Genomic DNA, 16,152 nt, shown 5'->3' with positions numbered 1-16,152 from the left:
TAGAGTAATTGGGATCTAAGAAATTTTAAATAAAGGTTATCACTAGGGTCTCTTCCCTTCTGCAGGTGGAATCACCTGGAAAAAACACCTCTAATACAGATCTTAATGAATTCTTACTCTTCTTCCTGGTGAACTTTTGCAAGCTAGAAGACAAAAACAGCCTGCCTGTAAAGGTTTCCTTGTTTATTTAATTTGTCACCTCACCCCATCCTGAAGAGATCCAACTTCACAGATGGCTCCTGTCTCCCTTACAAACACTGTCTTGCACACTAGCCGCTAAGTCTGTGTTCATAACCTCGGTGTGATTCGCAACTAGCTGTAGTGTTGCTACTGCCACTGATGCCAAATGGGGTTAAGGGGAGGGAGCCTGACTCTGGGAATAAAGGTAAGGGGTGAAAGGATAAAGCAACTTGCAGCCAGCTGTTCTCCTGGAATGTCTAGCGAATGCTATTTACAACTTGCCTCAGGGTGATGATGGCTACACAATGAAAATTTCTGAGTTTGGAATAAATATTTCATTCATGTAAAAGGATAGGCACTCAATCTGCACAGGGGGTTAAGGAGACCCTTGAGGATGTGGAAGAGTTACTGAGGAGGAGGTCATGCATTGCTGGGATTCTGGTACCTCTGGTGGTTTGGGGTTTGGAGGGGTCAAAGATCTGCTATTATTTCTGTAGCAGGGTCCTGTCTCCAGCATTCTAGAGCTGGTTAATCAGCATGAAAAGGGAGATTTTTAGCCACAGTATGCTCCAAAGATTTTAAGAAAAATGAAAACACAAGGCACTTGAATTTCAAGAGAATAGTATGAAGGCAGAAGTGTACCTAGGGGTTGGTTAGGTTGGCCCCCACCAAGGGTGCAGGCCCGTGTGTGTGTGCAAAAATCTCATCTTATCACTCTGGCTCAGAGTTGCTTTGAGCCTGCCCACTCACCCGGGCAGAAGGACCAATGTAAGAGGAGGAGGAGGGGAAGGAGAGGTGGAGCAGAGCAGACGTGACCCCGATGGCTGCAGAGGAAAGGTGCCATAGCACAGTGTTTCTCAACCTTTTTTGGGCCACGGCACACTTGTTCCGTGAAAAAAATCACGAGGCACACCACCATTAAAAAAGTTAAAAAATTTAACTCTGTGCCGCCCTATATTATAATTATGACTGTAAGAAACACTTGCCAAATATTGCTTTCTGGCGGGTCAGTGTTGGTTATTGGCGGCCGCCAGGCACGTGACAATTCAAATCGCCCTTCTCGTCGCCGCACGTCGCGGCACACCAGCCAGCGTCTCGCGGCACACTAGTGTGCCACGGAACAGCGGTTGAGAAACGCTGCCATAGCACAAACTTTTGAAATTTCTGATCCATGGTCTCTCCAAGCTTTGGAGGAGCCCATGCAGCTCCTTGCCAAGGGTGCAAGGGATCCTAGGCATGTGTCTGCATGCGGGTTCTGATATGTAGCCTACAATGGTACTTCATGGAAAACACAACTTAAGTCACTCTGAAATATGTTATTGGAGCACTCCAAGGAATTTGCCCTTGTATGTGCACGAAAAATAGTACCGGTAGATATTGCTGAAATGCAACATTGATCACAGTGATGCACCCCTGATTCTTATTGTATAATTATCAGATTATTGTATAATCTTAGAATGGGTGTGACTGCGAGGTGCCATGGCTGTGACAGTCATGAAGGGACCTGAACTTCTGCATTTGCCACTACACTACTGTCTGGAACACTCCTGTTGGGATGAAAATCCCCACCCACAGCTCCACTTTATCAGAAGCTGGTAAGAAGCAGCTGTCCTCCTGATTCATGTGTAAAAATGTGAAGTGGTCCTGTTACCCAGTCTTCTTCTCAGGGAGTTGTTGTTGTTTAGTCGTTTAGTCGTGTCCGACTCTTCATGACCCCATGGACCAGAGCACGTCAGGCACTCCTGTCTTCTACTGTCTCCCGCAGCTTGGTCAGACTCATGTTGGTGGCTTCGAGAAGACTGTCCAACCATCTCATCCTCTGTCATCCCCTTCTCCTTGTGCCCTCCACCTTTCACAACATCAGGGTCTTTTCCAGGGAGTCTTCTCTTCTCATGAGGTGGCCAAAGTATTGGAGCCTCAGCTTCAGGATCTGTCCTTCCAGTGAGCACTCAGGGCTGATTTCCTTAAGAATGGATAGGTTTGATCTTCTTGCAGTCTATGGGACTCTCAAGAGTCTCCTCCAGCACCATAATTCAAAAGCATCAATTCTTCAGCGATCAGCCTTCTTTATGGTCCAGCTCTCACTTCCCTACATCACTACTGGGAAAACCATAGCTCAGGGAGTAGCATATAACAAATGCAATCTATATCAAAGAAAATGCAAACTTAAAACCATGCAATCTAAAAGCAGCATTGTAGATAAAAATAGCAGCAGAAATTTTTATTTCACATTGAGCTAGTGTGGTGTAGTGCTTAGGAGCAATGGAGTTGTAATCTGGTGAACTGGGTTTGATTCCCCGCTCCTCCACATATAGCTGCTGGGTGACCTTGGGCTAGTCACACTTCTTTGAAGTCTCTCAGCCTCACAGAGTGTTTGTTGTGAGGGCGGGAAAGGAGATTGTTAGCACTTTGAGACTCCTTCGGGTAGTGATAAAGCGGAATATCAAATCCAAACTCTTCTTCTTCTTCCTCTTCTTCTTCTTCTTCTTCTTCTTCTTCTTCTTCTTCTTCTTCTTCTTCTTCTTCTTCTCCTCCTCCTCCTCCTCCTCCTCCTCCTCCTCCTCCTCCTCCTCCTCCTCCTCCTCTTCTTATGTGCATTAGCATCTGCCCTTCACCTGATGGTCCTAGGGCAGAGAATACATACATGTACTAAACCCAAAAATTCACGACCTAAAACTAAACAGAATACATGCACATCATTAGTCAATATTTGCCACACCCGCCAAACATCTTTTGGTACTAATAAATAGCCCCTTGCATTGAGGAACAAATGTGGCTTTAATGCTGTGGACCTAGGAGCTGTTTTGTGACACTATTATTGTGTAAGTTTGGTCTATGAAACTCCTCTTTCTTTCTTTCTTTCTTTCTTTCTTTCTTTCTTTCTTTCTTTCTTTTTCTGTTGGTACCTGCTGGCAGGGAGCTAGTAGAAGTTTGACTCACTTTTGTGGATAAATCTGCACTTATTGAATATCTGCCTGTTCCACATGTGTTAAAATCACAGTGGCTCCACCAGGGAAGAAGCAGCAACTCCAGGGTGCATAATAAGTAATAGCTGTTGCAACAGCTCAATGTTAGGACCTGTGTTCAGTGACAGGTTGAGCTCTGCCTTATATAAGGTGAGTTCTGTTATTTCCACCAGTATTATGCTTGCTAAAGAAAAAGAATATCTAGTCTCATCTTAATTCATGCAAACAACAACAACAACAACCCATAGATAACCATATCAAGTGACAGAAGTACCCACAATACGGCAATATATTGTGACCGACCAAAATGTTACAAAAACTTGAAAGCTACTTTGTTATGCTTTGGTTAGTCCCAGTGATGATGTTTTCCTGTTGTGAATTCTGCATTTATTCTGACTGGGCTACCCCTAAATTTTGTGCAGCAGTACTGTAAGTTCTGTATATTCTAGAGATCTAGGGTTTGTCAACTTTGTTTCTGGGCCTCTTCCTTTAACAGAAGCTAGGGTTGGGGGGGGGGAATCAAATACAATTCACATTTAAAGGTGAACCTACCTAATCTGCACTTTCTGAAACAAATATGCAGTGTGAAGCACAGGCATCCTTCTAAATTTGCACTTCTCTGAATTTTGCAATGCGCTTCTCCAGCCAAGTAAAGAGTACAAAAATGCATATCCCTCAACATGGTGTCCTTCATGTGTTTTGTACTCCCATCAGCTCCAGCCAACTTGGAAAACTGGGAGTTGAAGTCCATAACGTGAGGACACCAGATTGGGAGAAGTTGACCTAGAGGACCTGGATGATAATTCCAGGGGTGGGTTGCAATGGAGGGGGAAAATGCAGTACAGTATGTACGTTTCATCAGCACTCATCTATTTTATGTTTTCCCTATTCTCATACTGAATTCCCTATTCTCTAGTACTGAAAATATTCTAGTGTTTGACAATAGTAGTGACCTCTTTTTTATTAATGAAACAAAGCCTCTTTTTATTATCTGCATATGTTTCTTGAGAAGGAGGAGTCGGCTGCATAGTTGGGGCATGTTCTGCTTACCGCAGTCTCCACACAGATCTGCAGTTGTCTTTAAACCAGGATAGTTGCCAAATTGCTATGGCAGTGAAGGGGTTTTCAGATGCTCCATATTCTCTCTCCTTCCACGGTTCTTGGTTCTGTGCATGGTTAATTCTTATCTGCTTACTGTGAACTGCATCCAAAACATGAATATATGTTCAGTTTTACAAGCTGATTCTGAAGGTTCTTGTGTGGAGGCCAGCCCTTTTGATATTAGCGGCACTTATCTCCAAGTAAGCATCCTTAAGACTGCAGCCTTAGCTGACTGTCTTGTTCCCTATCCTTAGTTCTGAGATTGACCTTCACCATTTCCGAGTGCAAATTGTGAGTTCTGAGTAACTCTGTATAATGTCAGGAAAGAGAACAGCTGCTTATCGGGAGAACTGGATTACATGTGCGACATTGAAATAGGTGAGTGGGAGGTTGCCTCCAGCCATTAATGACATAAAAAAGAGCATATGGAGGGAAAATTGGTGTAGTTTGTTGATGAGATTTGGGGAAATATATATAAAAGACTTCTAATTCCCCATCAAAATTGTAACTGTTACAATACAAATGGTAATGGTGAGTGAATTACTACTGTGGCAATTAAATGACGACATCTAAGTACGCATTGGATGGGATCCAAAGAGTCTTTATAACTGCAAGAATGTTTATTTCGTTTATTTAGCATTTCTGTACCATTTGTCTGCAGTTTTTAAAGGAAAATCCAAGTGCTACTCAAAATATAAAAGTTACAACAATAATTGGAAGAAACCACTTCCAGCAAGCAATAAAACTTCACAAGTAAACTGAAAAACATTGTTTTTTAAGAGCAGGTGTTGATATTGAAAAGCTCAGGAGATTAAGTCAAACCCTTGTTGTGCCACACAGGACAAAGACTAGTGGGGTGGAGCTGCCATCCTAAAGAGCCCTCTTTTGGCAGCAGTCCAGCAATTGGGAACAGATGGACTGTCAGGCAGTGCCATATACTCCTGAAGAATTTGATGATCAGTTCATCAAAAGCTGCTGAAAGGCCCAGAAGAGTGAACAGTTTCTTTCTCTCTGTCCCTGTATCTGTCTTTGTCTGTCTCTTCTCTCTCTCCCTTACACACCCACACACCCCATCAGGGCCATCTCAAGCATGTCGGGCGCCGTGGTGCGGAGATCGCTCCGGCACCCTCGCCCTGGTGGGCGGGCGCAGCATGCCACGCAGCGCCCCCCTGCCGGCCCCGCACCATCCAGCCTACCCCTAGAGGCGGCCCTGCACCCCAGTTTGTGAATAGGGACAAAACAATGTGGCCTCTCACTTAATCTCAGTTCTAAACCCTGACTGGACTGACTCTAGAAAATCTATCTAATACGAGGATTACTTGTGCTGTCTGCTTGATCATTTTCTGCAAGAGAGAGGCAAACTTGACCCAGGCTTATAGTTTTCAGCAGCAGGCAGGTCGCTGCAGACAAACCTGTCTCAACAGGTTACTTTCCGTTGTTGAAATCAGTGGTTTTCAACCCTTTTTTTGTTGAGGGAACCCATTTAACAGGAAAACAAGTAACTTGGTGAAAGAAATTGGAGGTGGCCTGACTTCTCAAGATACAGAGACAAAAAAGAATAAGTAAGGATATATTTAATGAGAACAGCAGAACATTTTCTTTCTGTGGTTTAGGAGCAGAGTAGAAGAAACGTATAGAATAGAGCAAGTTTTGCATCACGAAGCTGTCACGCACCAGCTCTTTTCCAAATGAAATAAGAAGATACACTGGTGATTTGGGTCATTAACTTGGAAATCCATGTAGGATGCCATATTTTGGATTTCCTAAAGACTTGCTACATGGTGCATAGGAAACCTTGAGTTGGCGAGGCTCATCTGACAGCAGCAGGAAACCAAGCCTTTAATGTCCTCGGCCTGGTCCTGGAGAATGCTGTGCCAGCAGAGATTCAGCAGTCACTTTCTGTTCTGGCCTTTAAATGTCTGCAGAAAACATTTGTATGCCACCTAGCTTCTGCACTCAGTTAAGGAATTACTGTAATGCCTAGCTGATCTCCAATTTTAAATTTTACATGCTTTCTATTGTATATGTGTATGGTGGTTGCAAACTGTTTATATATTTTTAATTAAAAGCAGTATGCAAATATTTTAAATTAATGAATGAATGAATAAATAAATAAATAAATAAATAGACAGTTCCCTGCCTCATAGGCCAGAACGTGGGTTTGACAAGCTTGAATAATGAGCTTGTTGCGCCTTTTAGGAACAAGAAAGGAGGAAGAGAGTTGTAGCAAAAAATATTCCTTGTGAGTGAGTGAGTGTTTTTAGAAAATAGTATTTCTTAGGTTCAGATGTCTATATCAGTTTGAGTGCAGTTTCTTTCCTTAATATGTATGCAATCAGGGCCATCTTCTTCTTCTTCTTCTTTGGTGATCACTTGTAGCCGAGTAAGATTGTCTTCCATAAACACGGTTTTAACAATGAGTCCGTAAGTGACTGTGGAGGCCAATTCTGGATCTGCACGTCATTCCACAGTGGGGACATTGGTTTCCGGGCGGGAGTTGATCATGGTGTGGATTTGCCAAGCGTGCCTTCCTCTTAGCACATTTCTCCCTTGCGTCCTGAGATCAATTTTCTTCAAAGCCCATGACACCTTTGGTAAAGGCCGTTCTCCAACTGGAGCGCTCGCGGGCCAGTGTTTCCCAGTTGTCGGTGTTTATACTACATTTTTAAAGATTTGCCTTGAGACAGTCTTTAAACCTCTTTTGTTGACCACCAGCTTTTTTTTATCCACCAGGTGTTTTTTAGTTCTCTGGTTCTTCTTTGGACCTCAGCCTTAGCATTGGCATAGGTTTTTTTCTTAGTGGCACAGTTTCTATCTCTTTGCCAGATTTGAAAGGCCTTCCTTTTCTTGTCAATCATGTGTTCAATCTCACTGTCATTCTCATCAAACCAGTCCTGGTGTTTCTTGGTTTGGTATCCAATAGTTTGTTCATAGGCTGCAATAATGGATGTTTTTAGCTTGGTCCAGTGTTCCTCAATGTTATTAGGGAATTCTGAAGGCAGATGGTCCTTAAGAGTCATTTGGAAGCAATCCCACTTAATGGGATCTTGAAGGGCTTGAGTGTTCATTTTACGCCTTGGTTTCCTTCCTTGAAGTCTGCGTTGAGGTATAATCTTGATAGCCATCGTGGAGCGTATTAGTGATCTGTCCAGCAGTTATCGGCGCTTGTCATAGCTCTGGTAAGGAGCACATCATGGCGATCTTTAGCACAGACAATAACATAGTCTAAGAGATGCCAGTGGTTTGATCGAGGATGCCTCCATGAAGTTTTAAATTTATTTTTCTGTCGAAAGAGTGTGTTGGTGATAACAAGGTTGTGCGCTGCACATATTGTCAAAAGTAAGATTCTGTTCTGGTTGCTGTTGCCAACTCCTTCTTTCCCAATAGTCCCAGGCCACAAATCGAAATCTTGCCTTAAAATCACCCACTCTTGCATTAAAATCACCCAGGAGGATAATCTTATCTTCCATAGGCATCTCTGATAGGACGGTATCCAGATGAGAGTAAAATTTTTCTTTAATGTATTCATCGGCATCCAGTGTTGGTGCATAAGCGCTTATAATAGTAGCCTGTTGGTTTTTGGAGAGCTTTATTCAAAGGGTTGAGAGTTGCTCATTAATGCTGGTAGGGACTTCTGACAGGAGCTTCACAAGGTCGTTTTTGATAGTGAAGCCTACCCCATGTATTCAATGTTCTTGTTCAGATAGACCTTTCCAGAAGAATGTGTAGCCTCCTTTTTCTTCCTTCAGTTGTCCCTCACCTGCTCTTCGAGTCTCTTGAAGCCCTGCGATATTGATGTTAAAACGTCGCCGCTCTCTTGCAATGATGGCAGTTCTGCGTTCAGGACGCTTGCTGTCTGTGTTATCTGACAAAGTCCGGATATTCCATGTTCCAAAGTTCAATTGTCTTTTACGACTGCTAGGTGGTGACCCCACTGGGCGCGGTAATCCAGTCAGGGGAAAAGGGAGGCAGACTATGTTTAGGGCACCTTTTCTAGCCCCTCCCCCTTTTTGGGGTGAGCAGAGTGGATCCTAAAAAGCGCTGCTCAGTCATGGATACAGCTGCCGAGCTGCTCAACTGCCTCGTTCCTTGAGTCAGAACGACTGGATCTATATCCACCGCCCATGTGCCGGTTCATGACTAGGGGCTTCCAGATTTCACGATCCTGTCCCCGTTACCATTTGCCGATCGCCATGGGACTTTGGGGGTTTGGGTTGGGTTTTTGGAAGACACCTGTGTGTGAATTTGTTTTATGTGTGTAGATCAGTGCACGCAGACCAATGCACAGTCTTCGCAGTTGGGCTCTGTTCTGATGGCATGAAGTAGTCATGACAAACCAGTAGATTCCTATCTGCTGCAGCCTTCATCTGCCTTCACAGCCGTTGTAACATACCGCTTGTTATCACCCGCCTGTTCTGCCGTTGAGGACTTCTTGGATCATTCTTTGTCTAGCTCCTTCCCTTTGACCTTACCACCTTGGGTGACCCTGCTGGGAGTATGAGATTCCCGATGGCTTCGCTCACAGGGGTCATAGGAACATGCAAACCCACTCACCGCGACAAGGGGATGATCCAGAGAGTGAGGGCCATATCACAATTACAATACACATTTATAATTGTGGTTTGTGCTTATGGTTTTAACTCTTATTTGGGATCAATTCAAAGTGCTGGAGAACCTGTGTTGAGAAAGCATGGGGTTCAAGGAAACCATTACACAATTAAAAAGTAAGTAAATCAGGTGGGTCTATGAATTAAATGCTATAGTTCTAAATGGATTTAATAAAAAAATTAGAATGGATGTTTGTTATGTAGGAAACTGAAGATGTATGCTTATTGAAAATAATGTTAGTAAATGTCTTGCCATTGTTGATTTTATGCTGTATTAATATATATGTTCACAGAATACAGGTGAATGTAAGTTTTTTCAGAAGCCATGGAATGGCTAAGCAATGCAGTTGTACACCTGATTACAATTGTGAAATCAGGTATGCATGTTGTGTTAGGTATAATAACCTCAGCAGAACCTTTGCATGATCTTACAGGACCTATCAAATTCCATGTTTGTATATTGCTGAGTGTGTTGTGAATGTGTGTTTATATATGTGTGTATACAAAAAATGATTCTTTTTAATATGATTGTAATATACTTTTCTTAACCAGTGATTCTGCAAATCATTGCAAGCTATCTTAAGATAAATGATGAGCACATTATTATTTTAAGTATTGTGAAGATAAATGGTCAATTTGTTCATTATATTTTTTAATAAAACAATTTATTTATTTTTGTATGTAGAACTTATGCATAAGGAACTGCTGTACAGGAATACATGCCACTGAGAGAAGCAGACCAAGCTGAAACACATCTGGGATTCCAGGTATTCAACAAATATTGAGAAAATTAACGAGCTATGCTGAGTTTTTCCTTCTTATTCATGTCATTACAGTGGTACCTCGGTTTATGAACACAATTGGTTCCGAAAGTCTGTTCATAAACTGAAGCGTTCATAAACTGAAGCGAACTTTCCCATTGAAAGTAATGGAAAGTGGATTAATCCGTTCCAGACAGTCCGCGGAGTAACCGTTCATAAACTGAAGCAAACTTTCCCATTGAAAGTAATGGAAAGTGGATTAATCCGTTCCAGACGGGTCCGCGGAGTACTTAAACTGAAGCGTTCATAAACTGAAACATGGGTGTAATTGGTTCCGGAAGTCTGTTCATAAACTGAAGCGTTCATAAACTGAAGCGAACTTTCCCATTAAAAGTAATGGAAAGTGAATTAATCCGTTCCAGATAGGTCCGCGGCGTTCATAAACCGAAAATTCATAAACCGAGGTGTTCATAAACCGAGGTTCCACTGTATATGTTTTTTGCACATGCTGTGATTACATTATTATTATATTTTACAGTTCATCTTTTTAGCAATCTGAAATTTCTGTTTCCTATAGATTTTGTTTAAAAGTTGCACAACCTTAGTTGTTGTTTTTAATTGTATCCTTTTTTTATATATTTTTCATCATATGGTTCAACTTTTTTTGAATTTTTTTTTTCCATAAACACTCGTAGGCATTATAGCCATTAGGTTTAGTCTATAAATTGGTTGACATGATAGCATATTTACTGTTTGTAGGTTTTTTTGCTTTGCCTTTTGGTTCTGTTTCTCACCTTAAAAAATGGGGGCCTTTAAGAAGACCTAAATGAGTTGGGACCAGGCTGTTTAAAACCCTGTCTCTTGTCATATGAACTTGCCCAAATGCTTCAATTGGCAGCAAAGACCCTCCCATCCCCAGCTGGGGCACAGTGAGTGGGCATGCAAGAGGGCCTTTTCAGTGCTGATACCATGGCTTTGGGAATCCCTGGAGAGGCAACTAATCTCCTTTTTGCCTTTCAATGAGAAGTGAAGATGCTTCTTTCCATGTGGGTATTGGTTCATTGTTTGTTTCTAAATGTAGAGCCTTCTTAGGAATTAGTTTAAATTTAATGACTTCTATGCTCTCTTTGTTGATTGGAGTGATAATTGCTCCTGGTTTGTTTTTAGCTGTGCTTTATTTATTTATTTATATTTCTTTGTTTGCTGTCTTTTATGATTGCCAGCTGCTTTGAAGGTCCCATTTTGGGGATGTGAAAGAAGTTGTATTATATGATGATATAAAAGCATTGCCAAACTGATTTTTTTCATTATGACTTTCTTTTATAGTGGTTTTAAACGTGTGACAGCTTCTCCCTGCCCCCTGCCCCCCTCCAGCTGTATCTGGTGCTGCTGCAATGTGTGGGAGGCAATGTGAACCAGTGGTTAGATTACATATTCCCTATAATATTTCTGTGGAGTCAGGATTATAGCTCATTTTAAATGTAATTCTTCACTGAAATTTACTATGCTACTTGCTGAATTGCAATTTGCACAGCTGCTGCAGATCAAAGTTGGCGGAGGAGTATGTGCTTGGAGTTGTTTTGGGAAATCACCCGTTTAAGTTGACATGAGGCTTGGAAACTATTCAGATGTGGTGAGAAGACATTTTATGCTGCTCGCAGCATCATCAAACACAGGAAGTCAGGAAGTGGGCTGGAGTAACATATAGAAAGAGAAGGAAAATAGTCTTATTGTGAAAGTTCCCTTCTGTGCAGTTACTGGGAGAGCCAGCAGGAAAGGGTCTGTTTCTACTACAGTGGTACCTTGGTTTAAGAACAGCTTAGTTTATGAACAACTTGGATTAAGAATGCTGCAAACTCAGAAGTAGGTGTTTCGGTTTGTGAACTTTGCCTTGGAAGCAGAACATGTTCCGCTTTCTTTTGAGTATGTTCCATTTGTAAATTGAGTCCCCTGCTGCTATGGGAAAGCATGCCTTGGTTTAAGAACGCTTTGGTTTAAGAACGGACTTCCGGAACGGATTAAGTTCGTAAACCAGGGTACCATTGTACTACTCAGAATGCAGAATGAAGCAACCTGAGTATTCTCTTTTAGTGCAGAATTACCTCCCACTCTCAGACATAGTTGTAGATGGTTAACTAAGGAAGGGGACCAACCCCTCCCAAATGAACAACAGTTGAGATCAAAATCGATAAAATGTGAATACGGGAATCCACAAGTGCACTGTGGCTAGCCCATCCTTAGTGGGGTGCTGTGCTAATGCCTCTTACAGATCACAAAGAAACAGGTGGATACTCTGTGGATACAGCAGCCTCCCCCAACCTGGTGCCCTCCTGATGTTTTGGACAACAGCTGTGACTGATGGGAGTTGTACTCCAAAACACCAGACGGCACCAGATTGGGGAGACTGATCTGCAGGTTACCTTACCAACTGCATAAGACAGTCAATGCTTGTGAAGCAAAGTTCACTTATTACTTTTATGCAGCCTGAACCTAGGCATGTGCAGCGGCATAGCTAGCTGCCTGGGTGCCTGGGGCAATGCATGCGCACTGTGCCCGGGGGCAGAGCAAGCTGCCCATGGGGCAGGGTGACCCGGGCAGGGCACAATGCAGAGACTCCCCCTCAGCTGTAGGGCGGCTGAGGGGAGGCAATGGGCAGATGCAAGCCCCACGCTGTCGTTTTGGGCAGCGCAGAGCATGCAGGCGCCCGAGCCACTGTGTCACTCCCAGGAGAGATGTGTGGCTCAGGCAAGGTGCAGGCCCTGTGGTAAGTGCTGCTCCCTGCGATGTGGCACCCATTCTCCTCCCCAAGCTATGCCTTTGGTCATGTGTACTCAGGAGCAAGCCTCACTGTGCTTGGAGGAATTTAGACCCAGGTGGCGCTGTGGTTAAACCACTGAGCCTAGGGCTTGCTGATCAGAAGGTCGGTGGTTCGAATCCCTGTGACAGGGTGAGCTCCCGTTGCTTGGTCCCAGCTCCTGCCAACCTAGCAGTTCGAAAGCACGTCAAAATGCAAGTAGATAAATAGGAACCGCTACAGCAGGAAGGTAAATGGCGTTTCCATGATAAATAGGAACCGCTACAGCAGGAAGGTAAACGGCGTTTCCATGTGCTGCTCTGGTTCACCAGAAGCAGCTTTGTCATGCTGGCCACATGACCTGGAAGCTATACACCGGCTCCCTCGGCCAATAATGCGAGATGAGCGCGCAACCCCAGAGTCGGTCACGACTGGACCTAATGGTCAGGGGTCCCTTTACCTTTTATGGAATGTACTGTACTGTATAGGAACCCAGTCATAGTATTTGAACACATTGTTACTTTGGCTATGTTGTCATATTTGAGGTTTATTCTGCATGATGTTCTTCTTTGGGATTTGGCTGTTTTGAAATAACCATGGGTTTATTTAGATAGTTTATTTAAGAAGTAAAGTGGTTTACTTTGCATTAAATGCTTTGTTATTTGACAATAAACTGTTAGGAGTTGCTTGCTTAGCGTCTTCATTTCACTGGCACTTGCCAAAGTACATTGCTGCAGGCTGCAGCTGCTGTGTGCAAAAGTGGGTGTGTAACGATGTGGAAAAATCAGATTCCAAAGCAGTGCACATTGACTGCAGACAACTGATGAGAAGAGTGGTCTCTCTTAATAGTCATCTAATACCCTCAGTGAGAACTTTATTGTTTGATCAGACCAAGGTCCATCTAGTTCAGCATTGTGTATTTCTACCAGGGGCCACTTGGACCTGCAGGAAACTCACAGCCAGGACAGCTATGCTCTGTTGTTTCTCCCCAGGAGCTGGCATGCAGAGTTATGCTACTCTATACCTGGAGGTTTCATTTAGCTTTCATGGTGGGGGGTGAACCTTGGGTAGAGTACAATAGTGAACAATGTGTACATGTATTATTTGCCACTTCAGCTCTGTGAGTCTACATGTATGTGTGCATGCGTGCGCACACACACACACACATGAGAGACGGAGGGCTTGTCCCATTTCTGGAACCCTAGAATATATGCACCAGAAAGAGCGACTTGTTGCCACACCCAGTACATCAAAAGTACCATTACCACCTGTGCATGACTTGTCCTGCCCTTTCTGTCTGCTTGGAACTATACAAACTTCAATTAGTAAAGGCACAGAAGGGATTGGTGGTCAAGCTGTGGATTTCTTCCATCATTTTTTAGAATTGCATTTTAGCTTGTTTTGTTGCATTTTATCCTAGATATCTTTGACATTGAAAGGCAGGATATAAATATAAAAAATAAATTCCTGGGCTAAAATGAGACTGATTATAGAATCCTAGAGTCGGGGGCAGCCTTTGTAGCCTAGCCCTATGGTTGATGACCGAAATCTAGTGCTAGGGAGTCCCAGTCCCTAAAAGATGGGTATTCAACATCTGCTTAAATACCACTAGTGAGGGTTGGCCTCTAGGTAAATAGTTCCATTATTGAACTGCCCTAGCATCAAGGCATTTCTCCTACCAGTCAGTCAGTCAGCATCTTCATTCCTGTAACTTTCTTCCTAGTTGTAGTCCTTCCCTTTGGGGCAGCAGAGAATACACGGCCTGTCAAATGTTTTGAGGTAGAGTGCTCTAAAGACCTCCCCTCACAAATTCTGTTTTCTAGCTGAAACATACTCAATACAGTATATACTTCAACCTTTCCTTGTTTGCCATACCTTTGACCATCTTCATTGCCCTTCCCAGAACCCTTTCCAATTTGTCATCCTCTGGGGTAGAGAGCCCTTTTGAGCCAGAGGGCTGCAATCCCTTGTGGTTGGATTCCAATGGAGAGTGGCAGCCGGAGGCAAAAGGCGGACAGAGCAAAGGATGCAACTCTTACCTTTGCAAGACTACATTCCAGGCATGTGAAACTCTGAGGTTTATACACCCCCACACCCTATATATCATCCACCCAGGCAAGCAAGGGGCATAATCACAGTTCAAGAACACATTCCACCTAGGAAAAAGCACTCAAGGTGGGAACAGATCAGGCGCAGTGAAGGGGGGGCTGAGGAAGGGGGGGCTTGGCCTAGAGACAGTCCTGAGGGCTATAGAGATAGTCATGAGGAGGCTTCATTTCGCTCCTGGGCCTGAGGTTCTCTCCCCCCCCCCAAATATACTTTCTCCTCAAAGCACAGTGCCCAGTACTGTGTGTAGTCCAGATGAGTTCTGACTATTGTTGCTCTGAATCTCTCTCTCTCTCTCTCTCTCTCTTTGTGTGTGTGTGACATCAACACCATACATTTTAAAACATTTTAAGTGCATGGCTACCCTCAAAGAAGCCTGGGAACTTTTGTTTGTTGTTTGTAGCTCTGTGAGGGGTAAACTACAGTTCCCTGCATTCTTCTTGGGAAGCCATGTGCTTTAAATGTATGATGTGGTTGTGACCCAGGTCTTAAGGCAATTTACAGACATACCATAAAAATAGATAAAATATATATTTAAAGCAATGCAAAATTGTTCGGCAGAGGTGTTTTCATCCATTTTTTTCTGGAAGAATAGTGGATAGCTCAGTTGGTTAGTGTGTGGTGCTGGCAATGGGGAAGGTCATAGGTTCAATCCCCATATGGGACAGCTGCATATTCCTGCATTGCAGGGAGTTGAACTAGATGATCCTCAGGGTCCCCTCCAAATCTACAGTTCTATGATTTTCAGTACTGTACTGGCTAGTGAAGAATAAAGTGAGACTAAACCTTGATGTCTGACTGCACCCATACTGGCCTCTGATACGGCTTTATATTTTGGTTAGCATCACAGGGAGAAATGAGACACGCATGGTCTACGCACAATTGGTTCTACTGGTGCCCGCTGCCAGTGCTCCCCCCCCCAAAACATATTTAGGGGTATTCTCATTATCCTACTCATATTGAAATACTGCCCCTCAATGAGGCCAAACTTAGATTCACAAAATGTTTAGGGGTATGTGTACCCCTGCATCCCCTCAGAAAAAGCACTGCCTGTTGCCATTTTGCTCCTCCTGTTCCTAAGTTATCGCCTATAGTAGCGCCTGTTTTTGTTTTCCCCATCCAATTTTCTTCTTGCATCATGCCTATTTGATTGTAGGCGTAGGAGACAAATGTAGCAATGCTTTAAGTGACAACATCATTGCAGAATAAGAAGACCAGGACCTGGCTTCTTTCCCAGTTGGTATTGGTTTTCTTTGGGGGTGAGGATTGGTGGAAATGGACTCTTTAGTCAAGGTTGTTAGCTCAGTTTGGCATATCAGGGAGTCTATGGGGGCTGTGTGTCCCAAAGCTTAGGAGTCAAACAGATGAGTTCTTCTTGGGAAAGGCACAGCACAGTCAGTGATGGACACACAAGCAAAAGCATTTGCAGACCACATGCTGTGGACAGCTTTCCCCCTCTTCCTTTTTTTATTTGACCATATGTTTTGTAGTCTACAGGGCTTTTTTCCCACCTAGTGCTGCTGACGCCTTTTCGTCTGGAATGTGTAAATGTTGTTAATGTGAGTTAGAAGGTGGCCTCTTCTTCTTTACTTTTTTGTTTTGTTTTTAAGTGTATGTACACTGTGGGGACTGAATTC

General features: G+C 43.3%; 2 protein-coding genes across 12 annotated transcripts in view; both read left to right on the top strand.

Moving 5' to 3' along the window:
- GREB1L (GREB1 like retinoic acid receptor coactivator) overlaps nucleotides 1-16,152 on the top strand; it is a 168,113-nt gene that overhangs the window by 12,204 nt on the left and 139,757 nt on the right. For all 11 annotated transcript variants that reach the window (XM_035125273.2, XM_060277887.1, XM_060277884.1 and 8 more), the window contains exon 2: nucleotides 9,540-9,621. The gene's annotated coding sequence lies outside the window, so the exon portion shown is untranslated. The remainder of the gene's footprint in view (nucleotides 1-9,539; nucleotides 9,622-16,152) is intronic.
- The window catches only part of LOC132592550 (uncharacterized), a 254,823-nt gene that overhangs the window by 216,719 nt on the left and 21,952 nt on the right, over nucleotides 1-16,152 (top strand). The gene's annotated exons all lie outside the window — the stretch shown is intronic.

This window comes from Zootoca vivipara, chromosome 8 (assembly GCF_963506605.1).
Source record: "Zootoca vivipara chromosome 8, rZooViv1.1, whole genome shotgun sequence".
Classification (NCBI taxonomy): domain Eukaryota; kingdom Metazoa; phylum Chordata; class Lepidosauria; order Squamata; family Lacertidae; genus Zootoca; species Zootoca vivipara.
The sequence above is the reverse complement of the archived record's forward strand: the minus strand, read 5'-3'. Positions and strand labels throughout refer to the sequence as shown.